The sequence below is a fragment of the Acanthaster planci genome, linkage group LG16, assembly GCF_054643075.1.
Source record: "Acanthaster planci isolate LZ-2023a linkage group LG16, COTS_SCS, whole genome shotgun sequence".
NCBI lineage: Eukaryota > Metazoa > Echinodermata > Asteroidea > Valvatida > Acanthasteridae > Acanthaster > Acanthaster planci.
In genome coordinates this window covers 9,166,784-9,190,227 of record NC_141792.1, presented here as the reverse complement: position 1 = coordinate 9,190,227, position 23,444 = coordinate 9,166,784, and the positions used below count along the sequence as shown (strand labels likewise).

The 23,444-nt window shown below is 41.4% G+C and overlaps 1 protein-coding gene across 1 annotated transcript in view; it reads right to left on the bottom strand.

Moving 5' to 3' along the window:
- Positions 1-16,881: 16,881 nt before the first annotated feature.
- Positions 16,882-23,444, bottom strand: part of LOC110982642 (histamine H4 receptor-like) — a 29,958-nt gene continuing 23,395 nt past the window's right edge. Inside the window, exon 2 of the mRNA XM_022241211.2 lies at positions 16,882-21,454. The gene's annotated coding sequence lies outside the window, so the exon portion shown is untranslated. The remainder of the gene's footprint in view (positions 21,455-23,444) is intronic.

Here is a 23,444-nt window from a genome sequence, read left to right as displayed (position 1 = left end):
ACCAAATATTGCAGGAAACCTATAAACACCGGTGCTGAGGGAATCTCTCAATCATAAAAACCTTAGTTTTTTGTACAGTTGATAACAAACACACTTTGAACATTCGTGATTAACATGACATCTGTTTTCAAAGTGTTGTTATGATTTATGTAAAATTATGTGATATTCTAATCAAATTGAACGTATTTGGCAATTCTAAATTACAGCAAAACAATAAAAAGAAATATTCACTTTCCAAGTGTCACGGCATATAAGACAGATTTTTAGCGCATAAGAATACATTTGTTTTAATCGACAACGAATACACCAATACCAAATCGCGATCGCGTACCTTTAACCTCTTCAATGAAATGTAATGCACATCCATTTATTTGAAGGATGCAAAACTGAAGTGGAATGCTTGTTATTGCAAAAATAAAACCCAGGTTTAAGTCGTCTTCAAAATCTACGCCAAACTGCGTTTTTATTTAAGAAATGTGATCGCACATTTTCTGAAATTGGCTGGGAAAAACTATAGTTGAAATTTATGATGTCACCTACACTTATTTATTTGAAACTGCTTCAAGCTTAATTTCAATTATAATTATGTTTTCGCTTAGACTGCGACGTTAACGGTATTTCTCTATTGCATAACTTCAAACAGCCTGATTTAAAGTCAACAGCATTTCCTTAAACTACCCAGTTTCAAAACAATGAAAAAGTTTAATAAAAAGTCCATAGCAATGCCTAAAAAGTGACGTCCTGCCGTCATAAGTCCTTGATTTTGATCTATACTTCTATACTTTACCCTACACTTATTATTTGCCGCACTCCATCGACCGCTCACAGGACGGCAGCTCTTGCCTTATTTTGACAAAGTAGTTCATTTTTTTTCTCTAGCACAGGTCTAGTACCTGTTCAAGGTGAAGACATGTTTACAGGTGGGATGGTCCCTTTGCCGATTGGGAGAAATCAATAAATGGCGCAATGAAAGCAAATGCGTGGTAATAAAACTGAACTCAGTCGGAGATGGCAGCAAGTTCCCACCCGATCCAACTACCCACCGCTAATTATAAGTGAGGCCTGTGCAACAAAATAGTCTACAAGAACTGTAATGGTAATATATTTTCATGTGATGCAAATCAGTAGGCAAACGTATAAGTGAGGCGACTCAGCAGAAGGCTCGAACACCTCACGAAAATTTGCAAGCACAAGGCTCCAACAAACGTCACTTATAAGTTTGCCTACTGTATTGCATCATACGATAATATATTAGCATCACAGTTCGGGCATGGCTATTTTGCTGCACAGGCCTCACTTATAAGTCGCAGTGGGTTGTCGGATCGGGTTAAGTTCGAATAAGGGCTGTTTGAAGATCAGAATGGTTCTTTACGTTATACCTTGTGCATTCCCTCTCAGATTTGGGGGAATTATAATTATAGAAAAGGGAGGAGGGGTAGATTGCAGTCTTCAACGGAGCTAGGATGATGTAAAGACACCATAAATTGCGTGCAGATACACAACAGGGAAGCACTTGCCGCAAATAATGATGGTAGCATTTTTTTGGGTGGGATGTTCTCCTGGTGCTGTTCCAGAAAAGTATGATTTAAAATGTAAGTGACCTGACTACTCCATGTTGTCAATGAACGAGGAGGTCACAGCAAAATGCCAGCGTACGAAGCGTGCCGGCAAAATATTATAATAGGTACCTGGACTACGTAATGGCCTGAGCAGAAGGGTGCAGGGGAACCGTGCACAATTCATCGAAATTTTGCATGGATTATTTTATTTTGCAACATACTATCGTAACATAGGATAATTTAAAACCTCCACCTTAATATTTTACCGTAAAAGTCTCATTCATTAACAAAAATGCTTAGTCAGAGCGATGCCTTCTCATTGTTATTATAATGTTTTGCTAGTCGTCTTTTGTAGCATTTCGGGGGAAAGATCAACTTCAACTTTTGTGTAGCATTATTTTCCCAGTCGAGGTAGGTTGCTTTTGCTTACGAGTAAACACGACCCCCAAGGTGGGCCTTTTGTCTATTTTATGTGATACGTTTCTATCGCCACGGAGGTTGTGCATGGCAGCTATTTTATCTGGTAAGAACTTTTGTTCCATAGGGATTCACATGAGTAGACCTTCTAGCCTATCCAAGCAGTCGCTCGAAAGATGGCTGCCATGCACAACCTCTATACTATCAGTTCATGTAGTTCTGGTGAATCATGTGTGCATCCTAAAGCCTTCCGCATGACCCGTCACATCGTGACGCTCACAGCGTTTGCTTGTAAGTTGGGAAGTATGGTCCCAATCGATTCCATTTGCTTCCACCGGGATTAGCGCACAGGTCTTAGGCTTCAGCCACTAGTATAAATATTTAATACAAAACCAGACTGGCAGTGCATGCATACGCCATTTTGTGGTCCCTCATCATGCAAGCGCCAAAAAAATTAACATACAGTCTACAGCTGAAATGTTTATGTCTTCCAGTACGTGACCTGGCACAACGCTGGCAAAGCTATGGACCGATTGTGCCCAAGTCACCTGACCTATAGTGGGTATCAAACGCCAACAAACATGGGTGTGCCCCCAAACAAAGCGTGTCATCAGTGTCATTTACCAAAATTAAGCTGACGGTCGATAAAGTACGGTACTGTGGCGAGATCTCCCGAACCTCGTTTCTTCCTCGGACGAGAGACTAACAAAGCAGCCTCAAGGCAAAGGGTTGCAGGCCTGTTTGGGTGGAAATGTACCGCCGAAGGAATTGATTGCTGAACCTGCTTAATAAGTCACCAACATGAATGCGACTGGACACCTAGTTTCGAAACATACAAGGCAATTCCGGTTTATTGTAGAACAAAAACAAAGGCAGTAAAATGACAATGAACGTGGACTCAAGTGGGACCCTTTAATGACTTATTACATTCGCCGTATGATTGACTAGCACAAGTGCAATGTTGACTACAACCTGAGTGCTACACCGACTATCGGCTTTATTTTTGGTAAACAATTAAAACACACATTGCTATGGGGGACACCATGTGTGCTGAAATTTATACCCAAAATAGACTGACGTGACGTTATTCACGTTTTCGTCACATGAATCGATCTATTGAAATAAGCATCCAGAACGCGTTATGCACAAACGTTTGAGTACCACTGCCGCTTTCGTTACGGTTACGTTTTACAGGTTCAGACGGAGCTTTTATTTATTTATAGTTTTATTTAAATTTTTAGGTCAATGGCTGCTAGCCAGTGACGTCCGTAGGCGCACGTATTAGCTAAAGGCGGAGGAGCTTTCGGACACGGTCCATCATTACTCTACAAACCACCGCAGCCGTTTGTATTGTCTGCGTCGTTCACCATCCCTTGGCTGTGCAGAATACAAATTGGCTAACGGCTATCCAGTATGAATGAGCGTACATTTCCACTGTGCTGCGTGCATATTTTCGAAGTAGTGCCCAGTGCAGTGCACTATGGTTAACACGCGATTCTATCTTGGCATACACTTTTTGTTTTCAGATTGAAATCCCTTAACGTTCTGAGAGCCTCTTTTTTTTTTACTCAAGATACCTAGAACTTGTGTTGGAATGGGGACGACTGAGGTTTGCACATCATGAATTCGAGTAAAGGGCAAAAGGATGATTCCATAAAGATTACCCATACAGAAAACCACATCAACTACAGTCCTCATATAACCCTCAGAGATCCGGGTTATTTTGACCCATCTCACATCCGGGGAGGAATCCCCGAGAGCTAGGCTGTGCCACACCCAATTTTATGGAAAATGTCCATACTTATAACTAACAATCCTTATCATTTAAACGTGAAACTTTAACGCAATCAGACATAAAGTTTTGTTGCTACAGTCATTTAAATTCCATGGTTGCATGCGTGCCAGTACGCGTGCATTGAACACCCAAGTGGAAAAATTACACATTTTGGCTGATCTGTATAGGAAAAATGCCCGCTGCGTGCGAACAAATGGTATCAAAATTAGCGCAGCAACCTACACTAAAACTCCTAATGGCCCACCTTCTGAATAAAAAATGCACTGCGAAGATACCGGGAAAAATATGAGGGGCGGGGAGGGATTTCGCCCCTGCGGCTCTTTTAAAGTCTAGCGTCTGAAGTAGCTGGTTCTTTGTTTACCATTGCTCATGCCACGGTGGGAACACACTGGGCGCAGCAAGGTCGCGGTCAAGGGAGCGAGGTTGGTAAGGTACGTTGTGACCTGCTGCGTTGTTGGGGCGCATGTCGCTACTACTGCCGCGTCAGTTGCTCTTTTATTCAATGAAAGTCGGCATTACTGGGCGAAAATCAAATTCCAGAAGGCAGAACCCACTTCTGTGAAGGGTCTGTTTGTTTTAATTACAACTGACCGATAATTTGACGAGCGTTAACCCAAGTTTCCCCTAGAGAAACTCGTGCAATATAAAGGGAGTATTGAAGTTCAACGGAAGCCCTCGCCAATGAGCAAACACCCTCCTTTTCGCCTGGCAAAGCCAGCGGAAAGCCAGCTTAAACAAAAAAAAGAAAGAAGGGGGAAAGTGTAGCCGAGGGAGGGAGGACAAGTACAAGGAACAAGGTAAAACATGCCAGGCCGGGTTCCGCTTATGGCACACTCCGAGCTCCCCACAGAATGTCTCTTAACTTCTTCAGAGCAGCAGGGACCGGAAGGCACTCAAGCAGCCCGCAAATATGGCCCAGGTAAATTCCGGAGAGGTGGAAACCCGTGATCAGGTAATGTCCACAGTCCAAATGAAGCAAGCATCCGATGTGCCTCCGTCTGTTTGCTCAGTCGACACCAAGTACCGGCTTTATCGTCACCAGTTGAAAGGCCAAATCTTGTTTCGTAAAAAGTCCATTCATTATTTTGAACACACGCGTCTCCCATAATGTCTCATTGATGATATGTGCAAACATCAAGTTATTAACGACAGCAAAGGTCTGTTTTAAATAGATATCTAAGTAAAATGAAGCAATAAGGAGATTATGCCAAACACCACATGAGCCTAATCAGTTTGAACTTCAGCAAAATGAAAGAACACAGGCAGTATTTGTCAGATCCACTCGGATACCACGCTTTAAGCTGGGCATGTTGTTCGGTTGGAAGCTGCATGCTTGACAAAGTCATAACTTTCTGGGTTGTTTCTTAAATCAATCATATATTCATCACGCACACCCGCTTTCCTTTCAACTGTGCCACAAGCGCCATGCTTTTCACTTACGCTTGCATGCGCGCGTGAAACGTGGTTATAGGTAGATGTACTGACGAAGGATTATTATTTAAAGTACAAAACAGAGACACTTTACCTTCTCTGCAATATATGCAGTCTCCGAAAGCCTGTCGCCTCACCCAGCATGTGCACTTATGGCTCGATACTCGAGTCTATTTGCGCCATTTGCCACACACAATCGCCTTTTCAGCGCTTGAAAGAAGTGACATCTTAAGTGTCAGTTTTTTTTTTACTAGCGCTCACTCAAACTGATACATCTCTTTGTTTCTTATTTCTCAAACTGATTTACTTCATCGACGGGCTGAAGGATTACCGGGGGAAAAGAAATCCCCTGCAGTAAACATTTTAAGCGGCATTAAAGAAACGAATTGTGCAGAGAATGAGAGAGAAAAACCAAGCACTTTGCGGCTGAGATATAGAAGTGCTTGTCAGCGGTCCAACCTCCAGGGGGCGCTTTCAAAAATAATATCTCAGACCAATCCTACGAACAGGGGGCATTAATCTATAATTAAAGAGCGAATTTTTCTTTTATCGATTTTGTTAAAGTTTCAAAAGAAACACGGGAAATAAAAATATCTAAAGCAAAGAGTGGTACCCCTGGTGAAAGTAATTTCTTTGATTAAACTTCAGTTGCTATAAGGAGAAAACGAGACAGGTATTATTATTCAATTTAGGCTCCCCAGTGTATCGTTGATTTCCACACAGCCAAGTGTCTGTTCCTTATGTCTGGACAAGAATGTCCCAAGAGGCTTGCTTACGAAAGTGTATCCCGCCAGGAGATGTTTACAACTTTATTTACTTCCCCCACTGTTTTAGCTGTTTATTTGATTTTATAACAGTAGAAGTCAATGCCCTCCTTCCTGCATACATCGATTGAAGCATTTCTCAAAATTTAAAACTGCCACATTCTTTGAAGCTCAACTTTTTGAAAATAAGGTCGAAAAATGAGCTACATATGCAATCACACATATGAAGCCAAACCACGGTTCACAACCATGTGCAATGAATGACATCTAGATGCTCAACCAACCATAAAAATGCCACGTGTGAAATTAGGCTCGTTTAACTGTCGAATTTTATTTTCCTTTAAAAAAAAAGCAACGCGAGTCTAATATACATTGGGCATGTGCAATACAAACACAACCACCGCGCTTTGGCTTCATACTTGTGGATGCAGATATATCTCCGAAAAATGCCTTTTCAACTACACGACAAGTTATATCACAATGATTTGAGCGAACTGCCAAAGACGACTGTATTTCAAACCCATTGAAGAAACAAACAACATTTGGGGACGAGAGTAATTCTGATGTTGTTTGGAAGAAATTTACTGGTAGAGATGATCACCCCTTCAAAACCCACAAGCCCGTCGCTATTTTGGAAGAATTAATGATCCCTTAGCTCCAAGTCACTCCATTACCCCATAGAGCCACCTACCCGGCTCCATAAGGCATGAAGCCCATCCCGGTTATACAAATTTCACCATCTAACGGAGAGCCGTGACTCTGTGGATTCAACCAACCCGCACGTGTTTCGGCCACGGAATTCTCAAGTTGCGGTGATGAAGGCAAACAAACTCGGTCTGGGTCCAGTCGGTGGAGCAAGATTGGGGCTCATGCAGGGCCTGTGACCATAAATGTGTGCGTTTATCTCATAATGTTTATGTAACGAGTACAAACCCTGTGCGCGATTAGAATACCGCATATGGCTTGGTGTGTTTGGCTTTGGAGGTTGTGGTGAGGGGTATTTGCAACAAGACTGAGTTGAAAAAATATGCATCTCCAATGAATCAAGGGCTTAGTTGATTAACAGCCTAAAATGGATTCCAATATTGTGTAGGACACTTTCCCGTCACTTTACGCATATATTCGGGCTTTGTAACCTGAAGCATTATCCTTCCACAAAGTATCCGTTGTCTAATGTCATCAGCGCCTCTCATATCACGGAAAAAAACAACAACACAGAAAAAAAAACAAGAAAGCGATACACAGTGGCGCATCTGTTTGGTTTCCACGCGGAATGGGCGTGGCATCGTAGTCTGGAGAGTCCAGCTAATAATCTTTTGGGTGATCCCGAGGATGTCGGTTTGGGCTCGAGTTTTGGGTTATCGCAAGACTTCGCCTATGTCTGCCTCTTCCAACCTGGGCATGAACGGCTGTTGTATGTATGACTGGACGTATGCACCTGAAATGGCAGCTTCATGCCATGTACTTTCAATGTAGGAAGCAATAGGTTAAGGAACATTTAAAGACTTAAGGATCAGACCTAATAATAAGGAAGCGCCTCGAGCCCGAGTACTTATTGATATATGCGCTTAATAAACTCATGAATATAATAACAATTTTTTAAAAATATTTTTTATATGTCTAATACGTTCAACAGGTGTTCAGTTATTTGAACCTGGAAATGTCAAACGCCTAACCTGGCCATAAATGTACTTTTCATGTAATTCGAAGCTGCTTGGTCACCTCACATCAAGGCATGCAAAGGAAGTTGACTTGAAATCCACTTCAAATTTAAATCCCTTATTCGCCGTCGGAAATATGTACGCACTATATGAACATCTAACAAAAGAAGCACGGTGCAATAACAATGGGTGGTCATTGTTAGAGCACTGTGTATGTTTGTAGTGACAGCAGAAGCTCTGTTTATTCATTGAACGAGCAGGGGTCCTTACCAATTGGCTTGGTCCGTGCAGTCTGCTGATTTGAAATTCTCAGGACATGAAGAAGACTTCTGTGTAATTAGTGAAAACTCCTTCCAGCCTGCTCGGCTCGGGTTTCAGCGCTTGCTGCAAGGTTCGTAGAAGCAACGTAACGCACACCTAAGACGCGTTACCGTGGGCGGCGTCAATTTTACGCTTGTCGCTCACAGTGACAAAAAGGCGCAGAGGATACGGCCAGTGTTTAGTCTTGAATTTTCAAACTGGAGAAAATTTGAAAATTTGTTTCATAGAAACCTGCCACCTTGTGCTCATTGATTATTTCCGCGTGCACACTGTAAAACCCAAGAGCGTTTTGACCCGTTTATTAACTAAATACATTAAACATTTCATCAAGCATTCGATACAACCTGGAAGTGGTGAACAGTTTGCTTCATGATTTATGTTCAAAAAGCCTATCCTCTCTGAATGACCCCTGTTCACCACTTCCCGGGTTGTCTCGTGTTATTGGGTTGTGATCCATGGCTGCATGGTGTTTCAGGTTTAATGGCTCCTGGCTAGCGCCCTCGAACAAAGATATATCAACAACTGGGAAAAGCCACCAACATAGGACTGGATAGCTTAGTTGCTGGAACAACCAGTAGGGTATTCCGCGGGTCGCAGGTTGAAAATCACGCTCCAGTCAATTTCTTTGTTTATCCTGATAATCGTTTTTAAGCACCTAGTCAGTTTCCCTATGTAGTTTGTTTCATGTTTTAGAAACTTAACATGTGCTAAACACATCCATTTATTTAATCATAAACACACGTTGCATTTAATTCAATAAAATAGTGTGTTCAGCGTATAAACATGTGTGTCTTTATTGATAAACATGTCAAAATGTGTTACAGATGATTTGCGCTTAATTTGCGTTTAGAAGTTAAACGCTAAAGTTTTACAGTGCATAGATTAATGATGTAAAATGGTCGAGTCCAAACACTGTTTTTGTTTAATCCTTCGGGATTATCGATGTTTTCTAAACAAGGCCACAAATCCGAGCAACACACGGCTCACATAATCACGCGCAATTATCCAAAAACAAAACAACAACAATATCAAAACAAAACAACACAAAACGCACAAACAAATCTTAGACAAAAAACGCGGACCTGCTCCACTCTATATATCGTCCTATCTCAAGTTCTGGCTTCAACTGGATATTAGTATGCAAACTATGGCCTTGGATTTGACCGGAACAAATTGGTAAAGTTAGCATACTGCTTTTCGTCATCACTACACGAGCGGCTACTGGAGCGGGTTTAACTATTTTTTTCTTTTTGTTTTGTTTTGTTGTTGTTGGTTTTTTTTTTGGGGGGGGGCGGTAGCTTATCCCAAAAAGCCAGTCAGCTTGGGCACATCCCGTGGTAATATCGTCTCGCCCACGTGTAACTATTTGCTATCCTGCAGCTGAACAAAATGCAACCATCAGGTTCACAGGTCCCATTCTCCCGTCGCTGCGGTCTGGTCACTGCATCCTACCCCCACCTTCCTCTCTTTGCCCGATGGCGAGTAACCTGAGTTCGCCTTTGGGACTCAGGACTATAATTGGCAATTTCCTTGCCATCCGGATGCGATGGCTGTTTGCTCAGCCCAATTGTCTGTCTGTGCTTTTAAATCGTGAGAACGATGTTAGGATGAGACCGCCCACTACAGCATGTATTCTCCGCATGAACACATCTGCACTCAGTACTACAAAGCAAACCAACAATCCTCTCCTCAGAGAATTTGTATGGAAGCTCTATCGAATACACTGATTAACAAACAGGACAAGACGAAAAGAGACAATAATGTAACAAAATCAAAATAGTAAGGTTTTTTATTTAAATATAAAGCTTAAAATGTTGCACCGCGAAAACTGGAGCTTTCGGCAGCCGTTTTACTCATGCTAAATGCGAACGTTTTCTGTTTGGAACTCTGAAAATTAGACTGTTGAGACCTTGACTTATTTTATCATAGAATGACGACATATTGCAGGCAGCATGTGGACAACTTGTGTTAACTTATAAGATGGTGACGACATCCTGAAATAAAAGCCAAAATTCTGAGATGATTTACTTTAGCATATTGATATTCCACGCTTGGCATGCCGACATCGATGAATAATTTTCCTGGAGTTGGCGCTATCCCCCCAAAAGTGATATGTTATCTAACTTTAAAAAAGATGTTGACATCATATCCAGATGATTTTGTCATTCCAGACTATATTTTTCCGAAAGCCATCATCTTATTCAGTTTCAAGATGTCGTCAAATTTTGATAAATTGACTGAGTATGTCAACACTCTGCCTGTGATAATGTCGTCCTCATGAAGTTAAAAAAATATATAGGCAGATCTAAACATGTGGGATGGCACTTCCAGAGCTCTGCAGATCTGAGAGTGATGCGCAAGAAACACTTTCGTGCACTCACATGAATGGAGAATGGCAAAAAAGACGGTATAGCCTCTGACGAACCCCCCCCCGCGCGAGTACCACGATCGACCCGCTGAGAGCAGCCTCAAAGCTCCTTATAGTCCAACTCACCTTGAGGCACGCCAGGGACCCACTGACCATGTCGCATTAGCTTTCTCCGTGCTCTTTCTCCTGAATATCTGGCTTTGGAAGTTTAAGCTGCTGTCGACTTTTTGTTTGAGCTGTTAGATTATTCTGACAAATGCACTGGAAGGTTACATGTTCTTGGTAACAGATGATCACAAACAGATTGTCTGGTCCATTCAACTCTTTTTTAAAGACCTAACCCGTCTCAAAGTTGGTGTGACATGCTTCCTTAGGTTTGTCCGTTATGTATGACAAACAGCCTCATATATATCGCAATAGAGTGTAAGAGATAAACGTTCGGGGTTGGAGTCGTCAACTGTCTTTCCGAAAAAAAAGAATAGCATAAAACACAGAAAAGCAGTTGCTCATATGCATGCCCAGGAGCAGGGGAGAGTGGATGGCGTTAATCAAACCAATGCCCGACAGTTTGAAAGAGGGGTGGGGATGACACCATTAACATAAGAGGGCGCTGTCTATGATACAGATTTATAACTTCCTGTATTAATTATATATAACGGTTTGCCCGTACCCAACGTATATGCCTATATAAATAAGCACTGTATGCTCAGTGCTTGTCCGAGAGCTTGCGAAAAAACCTCACAAGCTTACACCGTTGCTGCGTGAAGGCTACATCAAAACAACGCATATAAATTGTATAGTTTTTTTAAAAACGTGTTCCTATTCATTGCTACCAAATACATTTGGATGTTGGAAAGTCTAGAACTTCCTCAAAATCAGCCATATTTTTCTCATCCACCGGGATTTACGCAGAAAAGTTAAGTGAAAAAAATGTAACAAAACGTGGATGCTCTGTGTTTTTGTCCCATGCAGTTCTGTCTCTCTCAACTTGTCCTACATGTAATCTTTCTGTAACGTGTCGCCTCGACGTCAGCGCAGCTCCCAATTCAATTTCCCCCGTTCCGTACACTAAAAAAACCTGGGATAAGAGGAGGCACATTCTGGATTCGATCTGTTGTCGCTCTCAGGTTTCCACGGAACCCTGGCAGAGTGCCTCTCACCCCACTCGTCATCCAAAAGGTCACAGTGGTTCCCAGTCTATTCATGGGCTCTGGCCCTCACAATCGAGAGCCGGGGTATGAAACGCCACGCGTCAGCCGCTCTGGCACTTGGCTCCAATGTCTTCACAATGGGCAGTGCAGTTCCATAAAAATCCCTCGCCGAATTCGATCCAAAATTCACCTCTTTCCCACAATAAGCCCGTCGTTAATACGGACGAAAATAGCCTTGCCTTGTCCTCGTTTGGTTAATATTTGCAGAGGCAGCATCGAGCGAAGGAATTTTCTTTGACAACATGAAACAAGCGGGAAGTGCGCGCTCAGAAGCTGTAGTAACAATTAGATTGCCCAGTCACGCCGCGATCTTTTATTACAGTACGGTAAATTTCCATACGGTCGACTGTGTTACCGTAAAACTCATCCCTTAAGAAATAGGCCAATTCGCTCTACTGTTCGATAAGATCCTTGTTGACTTTGGCGAACGAATGATGCATTGTGCTCCAACGTTGGCGGAATAATTTGTTGGGTTGCATCATTACCGCAGCCATTGAATACTATTTGAGGTCGAAGAACGTCATCTCTTGAAGTTGTAAGAACTTGGTTGGTTGTGTGACTCTAGTCAGCAAGTTTGCCGCCGATTTTGAACCCTCCGTTGGATGGGTTTTGTAGAAAGACTGCGCATTCCACGCTGGGGTAAGTTTTAGGAGGAGAGGCTTTGCGTTCAAAATAGATTTCCCCCAAAACATTGGCTCTTTTCAGGGGTTAAACGAACATGAAAGTACCGTAATGTCTTTCTTCGGGGTTTTGGCTTTTACAAGAGCCTGACGATTTCTTTTTTGGGGGGAGTAGGGTGGGTGGGTTAAATTTCAAATTGGGCCATTTTATCACCGACTCCAAGGCAGCTTAGAAGTAACGTGCAGTCTACCTACTTTGCATGGTCACTGCACTCGACGTCAGTCGAGTTCATTTCGTATATCGTAGTTAATCTCGATAAGGTACGCTACTTGCTCAGTCACCTATAAACTGGGCCACGGAGGGATCGTTGAAAGATAACCCGGTGTTGTTCACTTTCATTTTGATCACGTAGTACATCAAATGTCAAATTTTCCACGAAGCACAAATCACAACCGGTCGGCATATTCGCTTTAACAGTTTACACCTTGACTCTTACCAAGGCGGTTGTTTTCAAAACATCATTATAGTTGAGATTAATCATGGACAAAAGGGAAATGTCAGTAAATCACTAAAAATTGATAACCTGTGAAACATTTATCTCAGCCATCAAGGTGAGCAGCGTCAAACTATTTTTGAACGGAGTCGTCACTCTAAGCCCGATGAACAGTCGGCTAGCCAAGTATTTCATGGACCTTTTTTGTCACTGCGGCCTCCCATGCTAGATCAATAACAAAACAGGTGAGTCTGACAGGAAATTCATGGTCTTTTTGAAGGTCGAAGTCCAGTCTGGTATTTTTGAAACTGTGAAGTAAATTTCTTTTGAAACGTCTAATTTTTATTTCCAAATTATTATTTGTTGCTATTTGGGTATCCCGAGGCTATATAGTTAATAGCAAACTCATTGTTACACGCAAACTACTTCTGTGCCTGTGGTTACTTACAACAGGGCGGGTCCAAATGGATAGCCTATAGAGACTTTGGTCGGTAGCCATCCTGCAGGGCAGTTCTTTTCTTTCACGGGAAGCCTTCTCTGTGTACATCCTCTGCAACAAAAACATTGGCCTGCAATATGGCAGCTATGCAAACCCTCTTTTCAAATATTCCCGGGAGTAACCTTTCGAGAAGTACCAATAAATAATTATTTAAAGCTTACGCTATGAGAAGAATATACTGTTGTCCCTTGGATTGTCCCATACATTTGAAAAAAAAATAATCATAATCTGTCGAAGAACTGGGACATCCGACATGGTGCTCCTTTGTGACACTAGCGAACCCAATTTGAAATGCAGAACGATGCATCCACCATTACAATAATGGCGCTTGATGTAATGAGACATTTTTCTGATCGAAAAGAAAGCTTGTCTCTTGAGAATAAATACGATTTCTGAAATTTTGTCCCGAAACTGGCAGAGCTTTGACATTTTGGGAGCGTCCTCAATGTCAATGTTAAAGGCAGAATTGGGACCAACCATGTTTTAACGTACATACTGTAACAGCAACCCACAAGGGGCCAACCGCCAGTGAGGGGGACCAGCTGTTTTACATTTAGTTTAATGGTCAAAAACCAAACAAAAATGAAAATACAAGAAATCCGTGTAGGCCTACCTTTTAACAACTGGAACAACTAATTTAGTAGGCATTTCTTCACCTTCAGACAACATGATTAGAGCTCCAGGGAAGGGCTGGATAGGTTATAAATCGGAGGAAATTACACATGGTATATCAAAGAAATAAAAAGAACATACAGGTACATGCAGTTATTGGCAGAGCTCATATCACGAAGGTACGGGATGACTAGGGTGAAACACCGTACTCTGGGCGTGGCAAGGGCGGAAACAAGGCAAAACTAAATGAAAAGAAATTGGAAAATGCTCACAGAAAGACTGCACAGATCACTGAACCCCTTCCAAACAAATAAATAAATAGTGGTGGTGTAATTATAGCAACACAAACATTCAAATAACTAAAGATGCATAGATACCACTGTGCTGAAAATATGAGACAAAATTAAACACCACCTTCCATTACCACACCCTGGCCGCAAGACCACACCCTGACTATGCTGCCAGCAGCTTAATTAAAGCGTGCAGAAGAGTTATCCAAAAAGAAGGTAGCACAACTACTCAAATAAAAAGACAGGAATTCCTAAGACTGCAGTGAACAACCCAGACTAGCATTTCTGGGCTCACAGAGCCAGACCAGGGCTTTACAGTGAAATTAAAGAATTAAAGGTAAATGAACTAATTTAGGGGCCTGCAGTGCCATGGCACGAACACAATAGCCTGCATTGAAGAAGAAACTGCTTGCCATAAAAAATGGATTTTGTTAAGATACTCATCCTATCGAGATTGTAAAAAAAAATAGGAAAAGCTCGAGATGGGATCAGTGGCAGTGGCCCACAATGTGATGCTTGGCTTTCAAAAGAAAGCCGTTTCAATTATGAGTTGCAATGCACAAGCACCATTTTCAGATTACTACAGGTATACCTAAACAGATTAACATGGCCCTTTTCCCGGGAATACATTTATTATGATACAAGTGGAAGTGAAACGTTTTAATTGACCCGTTAATAAGAACAGCTTGGTAATTCTTCACAAATATGTTTTTGCACAAATGCATATATAATAATTATCATGTCTAAAACACTTCAACCCCCCCCAAAAAAACGTTATTGACATTCATATATTATATCGCGAAATATATTGCCAAAAGACACGTGATCAGTGAGAGTGGAGAAGATAAATTACCATGCAGTGATGGTACAAAGGCCATGTTTTATTTAGCCGACAGTTTACCCGTTCCAAAGCATTGCCATTGCCAAACCAAACAAATTGAATAACGTTTCGCAAACAGGAAGTGATAACCTCGCGGTCGCAGGTCGTGCACAATGTAGCCAATCACAGTGCAGAGCCACCAGCCATTTCCAGCGCCCGAACAGGGCGCTGGGCGTAGAGCGAGCGGTATAGCGAGTATACTTACCCCTATGTTCGTTGTGGGTCATGCGACTGCACATGCGTCAGTGGCACAAGGTGTGGGGGAGGGAGTTAACAGGGGCCACGCCCCCTATAATGTGATTTTTTTTTTGCTTGGAACCGTTTTTTTTCCCCCAAAGAATGTAAAATCTTCTTTGCTTTGAACAGAATCATGTTTTCTATACTCTAATATAGCCAGTTGTATTTTTTTTGCATCTAGGTGGCAGTCCGAAACACCACATTGCGCAAAAACATTTATCGAAGAGTCAGAGCAATCTCATCACCACATGCGAGAAAGGTCTCCAAACAAACAAAGGAAGTCTTTGGAACCTACGGGAACACGATCACCATTAAGCCGGTACTGAAATGTATGTTTCTCGCGCAACATGGTATACAGGTACCGCAAGGGACATGACACTGAATTATGCAGCTAGAATGGACACTAGACGAGCACCCGAATTCGCTTAGCAACCCCAAATTGATTAGCTGAGATATCTGTAATTCACCGAGGAGGCATTCGCCTTCGCAGCACATTCATGAGCCCTAGTGAATTCCTCCAAGAGTCCCCCGAACAAACGTTGGTGTTCACGACGTCGTCGGCTGATCTAAATGCCCATATGGAGCAGGACAAGTCGATGTGTATGCTTGGTATAGTACATTACAAAACGTTCCCCTCTAGAGCTCGGATTGATCGATACCATTAAAAAATCGCAAGGCCTGCTAACCGAAATAGATCGCATACATTCGGTTCATGCCACGGGGGAGGACTGCATTTGCCTTGCAAAGCATGAAACGCACCCTCTTGCCAACCCCTCTCAATTTGATTGTAATTATTTGAGTGGTGCTTGGGGCCTAAATCGGGCGCATTACCGCTCATGCGTGCAGCAGGACCATTTGACCGGTATTGCGAGCGGTCTTTTTTTGTAGGACTGTATAAAATGCATCGCTGCTGGTGGGCGATCGAACTGCACCATGGGCTTGACAGTAAAGTGCGTCTGCAACTTTTGCCGGTTGTGTCGAAGGTGGTCATTGTAATTATAATGGTGTTTCCTAGCACATTGCTTTGAGTAAAGAAAAAGCCGTCTACATAGTTTCCAAGAAGTCAAATGAGAAATCCCGACCAAGATCAGGTGTTATCAGATTGTTGTAAAACTATATAGCTTTTTAAAAAGTAACTTCCCGAATCTTTTATTATTGCAGAAAGAATCTTTTTCAAATGAAAATCTGTGTTTTACAGCAAAGGTGCTGTGTTTTGGTATAGCACTATCTTTCTGTAAACATAATATGTCGGCCTTGATAAAAACTGCAGCAAAACAAACAAACAAACAAACAAACAAACAAAAATGACACAATGACTATGTACAATTCAACATATCCACATCAAACACGACCCCATGCATAAATACCCGTCATAGGTATTACAGTATCGGTATACATTTTGGGAAAAAGCCCACTACATCAACTTTTCTGTGGCAGAAACAAAACATAACAACAACAAAAAACTCAAATTCAAATGTTTGTGTATACATAAATAGTTTTCTGGACATGATCGTACCAAATGATCCGAGTCGCATATGAATCCGGTATCGGCACCGAAGGTCCAATGAGGACTGTGGACGGGACACGCCTTTAGTTTCGTGCTAATAACAGCAAAGGGCGTTCATCAAATGAACCCCGATTAAAACGCACCATCCACATCAATAACTAAGAAAATACAACTTCAGACCTCCAACAGAAGAGTACAAACTATAGTACGACACATCAGTTGGCAACCTCAAAATTTATTTACATAATTTTATCTTTTCTCAATCTTTAACCGCCTGCTATCTACAATCGACACAAATTACATTGTTAAATAGTTGCAAACAACGATTTTTCTACAACACTTTTACAGTGACGTGTACATGCACATTTATCATAAAATCTTATTTTTTCTGGCTACAGCTGCATTCAGATACGATCCTGGTTAAATTTACGGCTACGAAACGATACTTCCTAGGCAAGAGCGAGATATTAAACGGTTTTCAATCATTATTAAAACGTTACAAGACAAATGGAACTGCACCAGATTCAATAACATATAACGCGTCTTTACCCAGAATACTCAGGAAACTGTCTTGCTAAAATGATATATATCTCTTTCGTTATTTCTGTTTGAGATGTTTTACCTTTACTTTGTACAATTTTATACATAGGTTCTTGTAAAACCGTAGCTAGTATTTCAACCTGCAGCTGGTATTAAAACGAAGAAAACAAGGAAATGAAATCCTCAGTAACTTGGCAGAAAGAGGCTATTGTGATCGGACCTGCCGGTTAAAATTATACGATTTAAATATACACGCGTCGTTGGAATGTAATGTAGGTAAGGAAACAAACTGGTTGTGGAAAGCAATGCAACAGACCAAGCTTAGTCTCAATAAATGTCACGAACCCCCATGGATTTCATTGTGTGTGTAATGCAGTTGAGTGCCATCAAACTTGCTGTATTTTACAGCTGATCAATGCAATTGGATCTATTTTATGGTTTATTGGAAATGTGTTTCTTTACCCATTACATCTGAGTGTATTAGAGTTTTATTGCAAAACCGTGGTTTAAGTTAAACTGCAAAAGCTTAGTGGTGAAATAGTATTCTTGTACTATGAAAGGATTTGACGTCGTATTTCCAATAACTAACAAAAATTCTGTTCTGTCATGTTGTACAACAGGAAAGCTTCAGTCTTTAATATACAATATTTGGTAGTGTACATATAAAAAACATCAATACTGGAGACATACTTTGTTAATTAATCACTTAGTCACTAACATTTAGCATTATATAAATAAAAATGTATTCTGTTTAATATTTCATTGCACACAAAATCGAAGCAATATATTTTTACATTGCCTGCAAACTGAGCAAAAGGCCGACTCATACTTCAGACGAGTGACAGTGCAAAGCTAATTTGACATTAAAAATTGTTTCAAACAAAATTTGAGTGAGTTGGGATTTTCTCAACTTTTGAAGATTTGCTGTGCAACGCGCCAAATTACGTTGGTATTCGCTCCCACGCCAAGTATGAACCGGCCTTAAGGATTGGGCGGATCCAAAAGCATGGCGCGGGGGGGGGGCAATATTGTTTTGGGTGCGCGAAAATGCAAGTATTTTTCTTTCATGTCAGCTTTTGTGACCTTTCGGAGGGGTGAGACTTCTTTGTGGGATTTTTTACACACATTTGGAAGTGAGAATAATGTACAGCAGAAAATTGCCTTTTCCCGTTATTTGCAGAACATGTTTTTGTTCCTTTTGGGGAAGACTATGGCCCCGTTGGCCACCTGGATCCACCCTAGTCATAAAACTATGAAGAGTTTGCAATATAAAGTACACTTGTATATATCATAAATACATCTTGCTTAGCAAGAAATTTCTTTCAACGCTACTTTAAAAGCAATTTACAGTTGTCCAGTGACAGCAGAAACCATCATTGGGCTAATGATGAACCGGCAGGGATATAACTTTTCACTACATAACAAGGCCTATTATATTATATACCATATTAATGGGATATCATGTGATCATATTTACGCATGATCAATGCTGTAATTGCCCTGATTCTGTCTTTTCTTGGATTGATTTTTATCTGTACAGACTTTTTGTGGCTAAGTGTTGTTTTCTGTTCTGTCGTGGACACACACAGCAACCCGTATATAGCGAATTTCGCTCTTGTGTGGGCAGTTGCACCAAGTGGGTGTAAATAATTATAATACGAGTTCGTGATTTACAGATTGGAGCCTCCACGGGAACGATTTTTCATGCCTCCTCATAAACCCTGCCTGGCTGTGACTGGTAGCATCAGCCAGATCCGGCAAGGTGTTTCAAACGAAAATTGAATCTGACCATGCCGGTGCCAAATATCAGCACCGGTTCGCAATTTATACTGCATGCCGTACAATGGCTGGAGAAGGGGTATTTACTTTCGGTGCCAAATTTGTGCATCATCGTTGAGCGGTCGTCGGGTTTTATTGTTAACTTTCATTGGTCCAGCCTAAACCGCACTGGGACACATCTGCTGAGCACAGTAAAATTCAACTGAATAAACAGCTAATACCCGACAAATTTCTTTGCATTTCGCCTCCCTCTGGCTCTGATAATTCATACTTATTTTTTTTTCAATTTTCTAAACGGAATTATACCCTTTAAATGAATTAGAATGGTATTAACTTTTAATCCTTGTATCAAGCAGAACCATGAAACGTATCCCTTAATAACGTATCTCTTAATAGCTAACACAATTATTACCATATTTGAAAATATTCACAATTCATCAGTTCAACTCGAATTATTTTAGAAAATGGCTGCACTGCCGGCCACGTGTGTTAAAATTTCAAATCTATTCAAACGGGAAATCAATTCGGTTCCAAACTTATACTGGCAATAATCCATTGTACCCGTCACAAGGTCGGAAACCTAAACCGGTATTTTATGGATACTTGGCTTATAATGATGTACATATGGGGAACCAGCGCCACAGCGATATGATACACGACAGTCATTGTTCAAGAAAGGGTGCTGGTAGCAGCAATGTGAAGCAAATGACTGTTTGTTTCCATATACACAGCCCAATGTCCTTGGGCGATAAAGGCTATAAAATTAAATGATATATTCAAATGACCCCAAGCCACCTTACCATGCGAATCCCCCACTGCGGAGTGTATCGTAGGCCTCACTGCTTCGGATATTATGAAACTGGTCACGAACTATAAGGCATGCGCAATGGACAATTAAATTGCACAAACACGTGTGTCTCTAATACCAAAACAGCTTCTATCGACTTGCCACTTTTTTTCTCGGTCCTGCGGAATGTCACTTGTTTGGTTCCCAGTAACCGGCATATTCTGATTTAAATTTGATTTGGTGCTATCAGCGCGGTTTACATAATGTACTTATTCTCTTAGCTCTTTATAAATAGGGAGCCAGCACACTGTCCCAGTATTACTGATATTCACTCCTTTTATCTTTAGCCTGAGCTACAGGTGTTTAAAATGATAAATTTAAAGATGCACCGACACTCGTCCCGAGCCTCGCAACAGGGCATTCAGTCAGTTCGTTTACAACAACTACAATGGAAACATATGGTCTATAATTATGACCTCTGCTAGGCAGCGGACGAACTTATATCACTGCTATGCGCTCAGATGCAAACTCAATCAACGCTTGTATTTCTCGCTTGCTTGAGAAAATGCATCAGCCTACTGATATTTACAATGTCCATAGCTATCATAATGACAATCATCTCCAATTCAATGCTTATCAGACATCTCTAGCTAGACATACATGGATTCCTTCAATACAGTGTTAAATATGTGATATTATACAGATAATGTGCCAAACGTTTTGTGAGCGAGAAGCTGTCTCCCTGAAAATGGTCTTTTTAATGTTAAACTTGACGATTTCCTGCGACTATCCAGTGAACCATCACTGTGTGTCACAGTGAAAACCATAATCCCTTATCAAACAGCGTCATCCGCGGCAGTACTGTTTCGCCAGTTTTACCTATTGATTATTCATTCCATTTTTTGTTAGCGATCAACTTTCCTTTGCCATTTCTCTGATATGGGAATTATTTTTGGAAGAGCGTGAACACAATGGAAGATGAAACGCCAATACCGAAGGCCGTTGAAACTTAACTGCTTGATTTTGTATTTAGCATTTCCCCGAATATTCGGAGTCAATTTATCCAGCTGCAATCTGCCCTCGTTGATGTGCATATAAATTTCTTTGTCTTGCGCAAAGAGCTTAGCCGATTGAAGGACGAAGGTTTTTTTAGTTTATTAAATACCCACTGATTGCAAAGATTGATATTGTCCCATGTCACCCCATTGACCATCCCTGTTGGAAAATTCAAACCCAACGTCCATTTGCATAATGCTTCCTAAACATGACAAAACCTATTTCCTATTGTGCATTCAAGATTGCCAAGCACATCTAATTTAAGATTTATCTGCTGCATGGGTGCCTGCATGAATGAAGGTTGCTGTAATTTTAATCTTTAGGCCTATTCTATTAGGACTTCAATATTTAAGAGATGTTACACCGAAATGAGCTGTCGCCGGCAGACCGTGTCGGATTAAGAATGATGATCACTATTCTAACATAGTTCTCCAGAAATGGGTAACTGAAACATGCGGACAGCTGCAGAGAGAGATAAGACCACAATGAGGGCATGTGCATTACAAAATCAAACTCGGCTTCGTGTAGAAGACTTGGATGCGTCCGTCTGTCTGTCCGTTACGGGTGTCTTCACTTCTGTCAGATCTTGGAAATTAGTCGGAACATTAATGAGCCGCAAGTAGTTCCTATACAAAGAATAATGAACGACCAAAATAAATTGAGGGCGCGTTACCTTGGCTTTAGGTATATGTGTGTAACTCACGCGTCCCGAGTAAACCACATTGGGCCTGAATTCAACCCCCCCTCCGAACGATTCGGTGCACTTTGAAATACTCCTATGGTTTGAAAACAATCTATAGCTTTTCGTTGTGGTTCTTAAAATGTGGCTTCCTAGGTAACGTTTTTTATAAGAAGAGTGCCTCTCCAAAAATCATAGGATAACCCTTTGAGACAGCAAAAACTACTTTAGGTTCATCCACTTCTTCATCATGTTCAAGAGCGTTCCCATTGAAACTCTGTTACTCTGATCCTTCCCCATTCCAAAAGAGAACATAAGAAATTTATAATGGCCAACCATCATTTTCCCACAGCTAATGGGAAACGTGCAAAATGTGCATGCTCTCTCTCTCTCTAGCGTGCATTAAAGTTATGGTGGAATAAAAAAAAATCAGTTACTGTTAACTTCGGCGAGTCCAGGTATATTGGGTAATGACACTTGCACTGAGGGAGTTTGTCCAATTTAAGAGACCCCAGCTTTTCCATGGTTAAACTTGGCAAATCGTCACCGAGTCAGTCGGTAGGTGTCAGGAAATTGTAACCGATTCTGCCATCCCCTCTTCGCCCCATCAGTTAATGTCTTATCTGATGTATCTTTTGCTCTGCGTCTCGGGCACTCACGAGGCGTTTATCGTGCCCACGTTCGCCGCGCAGCTTGACACGCGATTTGGCTGACAACCTCAAGGGACATGAAATCGTATTTATTCTGTAAAGTACTCAAGGGAAGAGGTCGTTGGACTGCAAGAAATATCATTGGGTGGTACAGGAGCCTGGAATCCAATTTAGTTCTAGAACCGTTAAAAGGGATCTGAAGATATTAAGTTAAATTGCAAGTGCTACATGGAATGTTTGACATGACAGCTCGAGTTTTGCTCTCGTACAGAGTGAAAGCATCAACAGCAGTCAGCTAAGTCGACAGATTGGAACAACACATATAGGGCTTTCATATAAAACATTATCCCTTTAAAATAAAGATAAAGCCTTAAAAATAATTGAACAACAACAACAAAAATTAAAGAAAGGAAAAAAGGTTGAAAGTAAAGAGTAATGAGGGAAAGCACTTCTTATATCAGCTACTTAAAAACAGGAAAAATAGGAATGTTAGAGGAATGAAGTCGTCTCGTGAAGGTTAACGTCAGTGTGTGTCCGTCTATGTCCTTATCAAAGCACCGTTCATACAGTCGGTCCGTCTACGCATCTATAGCCTACTGTAGCTCAGGTCGTTCATTTTAAAGAATCCATTTCAACAAATTATTATGGTTTTACTAATGGACTAGGCTAAAGTGTCACAGTTGTGTAGACAGAAGAGATACATCATGTTGAAAGCTGATGCTTTATGTATAGCACAATCACTTCATCAAATTGAAGGCGCCGCCATAGTCTCGTAAAGTATATTTATAGATCGTATTAACGGCTCTTTCACATATGTATGCCAATGAGATAATTACTAATTAGATTTCTCATTTCAGCCGCAAATTTGCGGCTTGCAGGACCAGACCGCAGCACTAAATGAGACTTGAGATGTCAGCTAGGCCCTGCCCGGAAAGGTCGGCCAGGCTCTGCGATTGTGATCGTGGCGCCGCCAGGCATAAAACCTAGGGATATACATCACACTAGCGTGAGGAAATCCGTCGCATGCGTTCCTGTTCATGTTAAACTCGAGGGGAAAGCTGTTCAAACTTGCCCGGGTAAATATCTCTCCGGAGCGGTGGTACATGTCATTGTAGTCACGGTGCCGTTTTCACACGATCGCGGCTTTGACGTGCTTCGAGACGTTTTTGACCGACATTACCATCTGCACATCCTGCAAACACGGTCATGAACGGCCGCAGTTTAGAACTACCCCGGCAATATAAAATCAGGCCAACTAATGAAAGACTGCTTTCAGAATTCAACTGT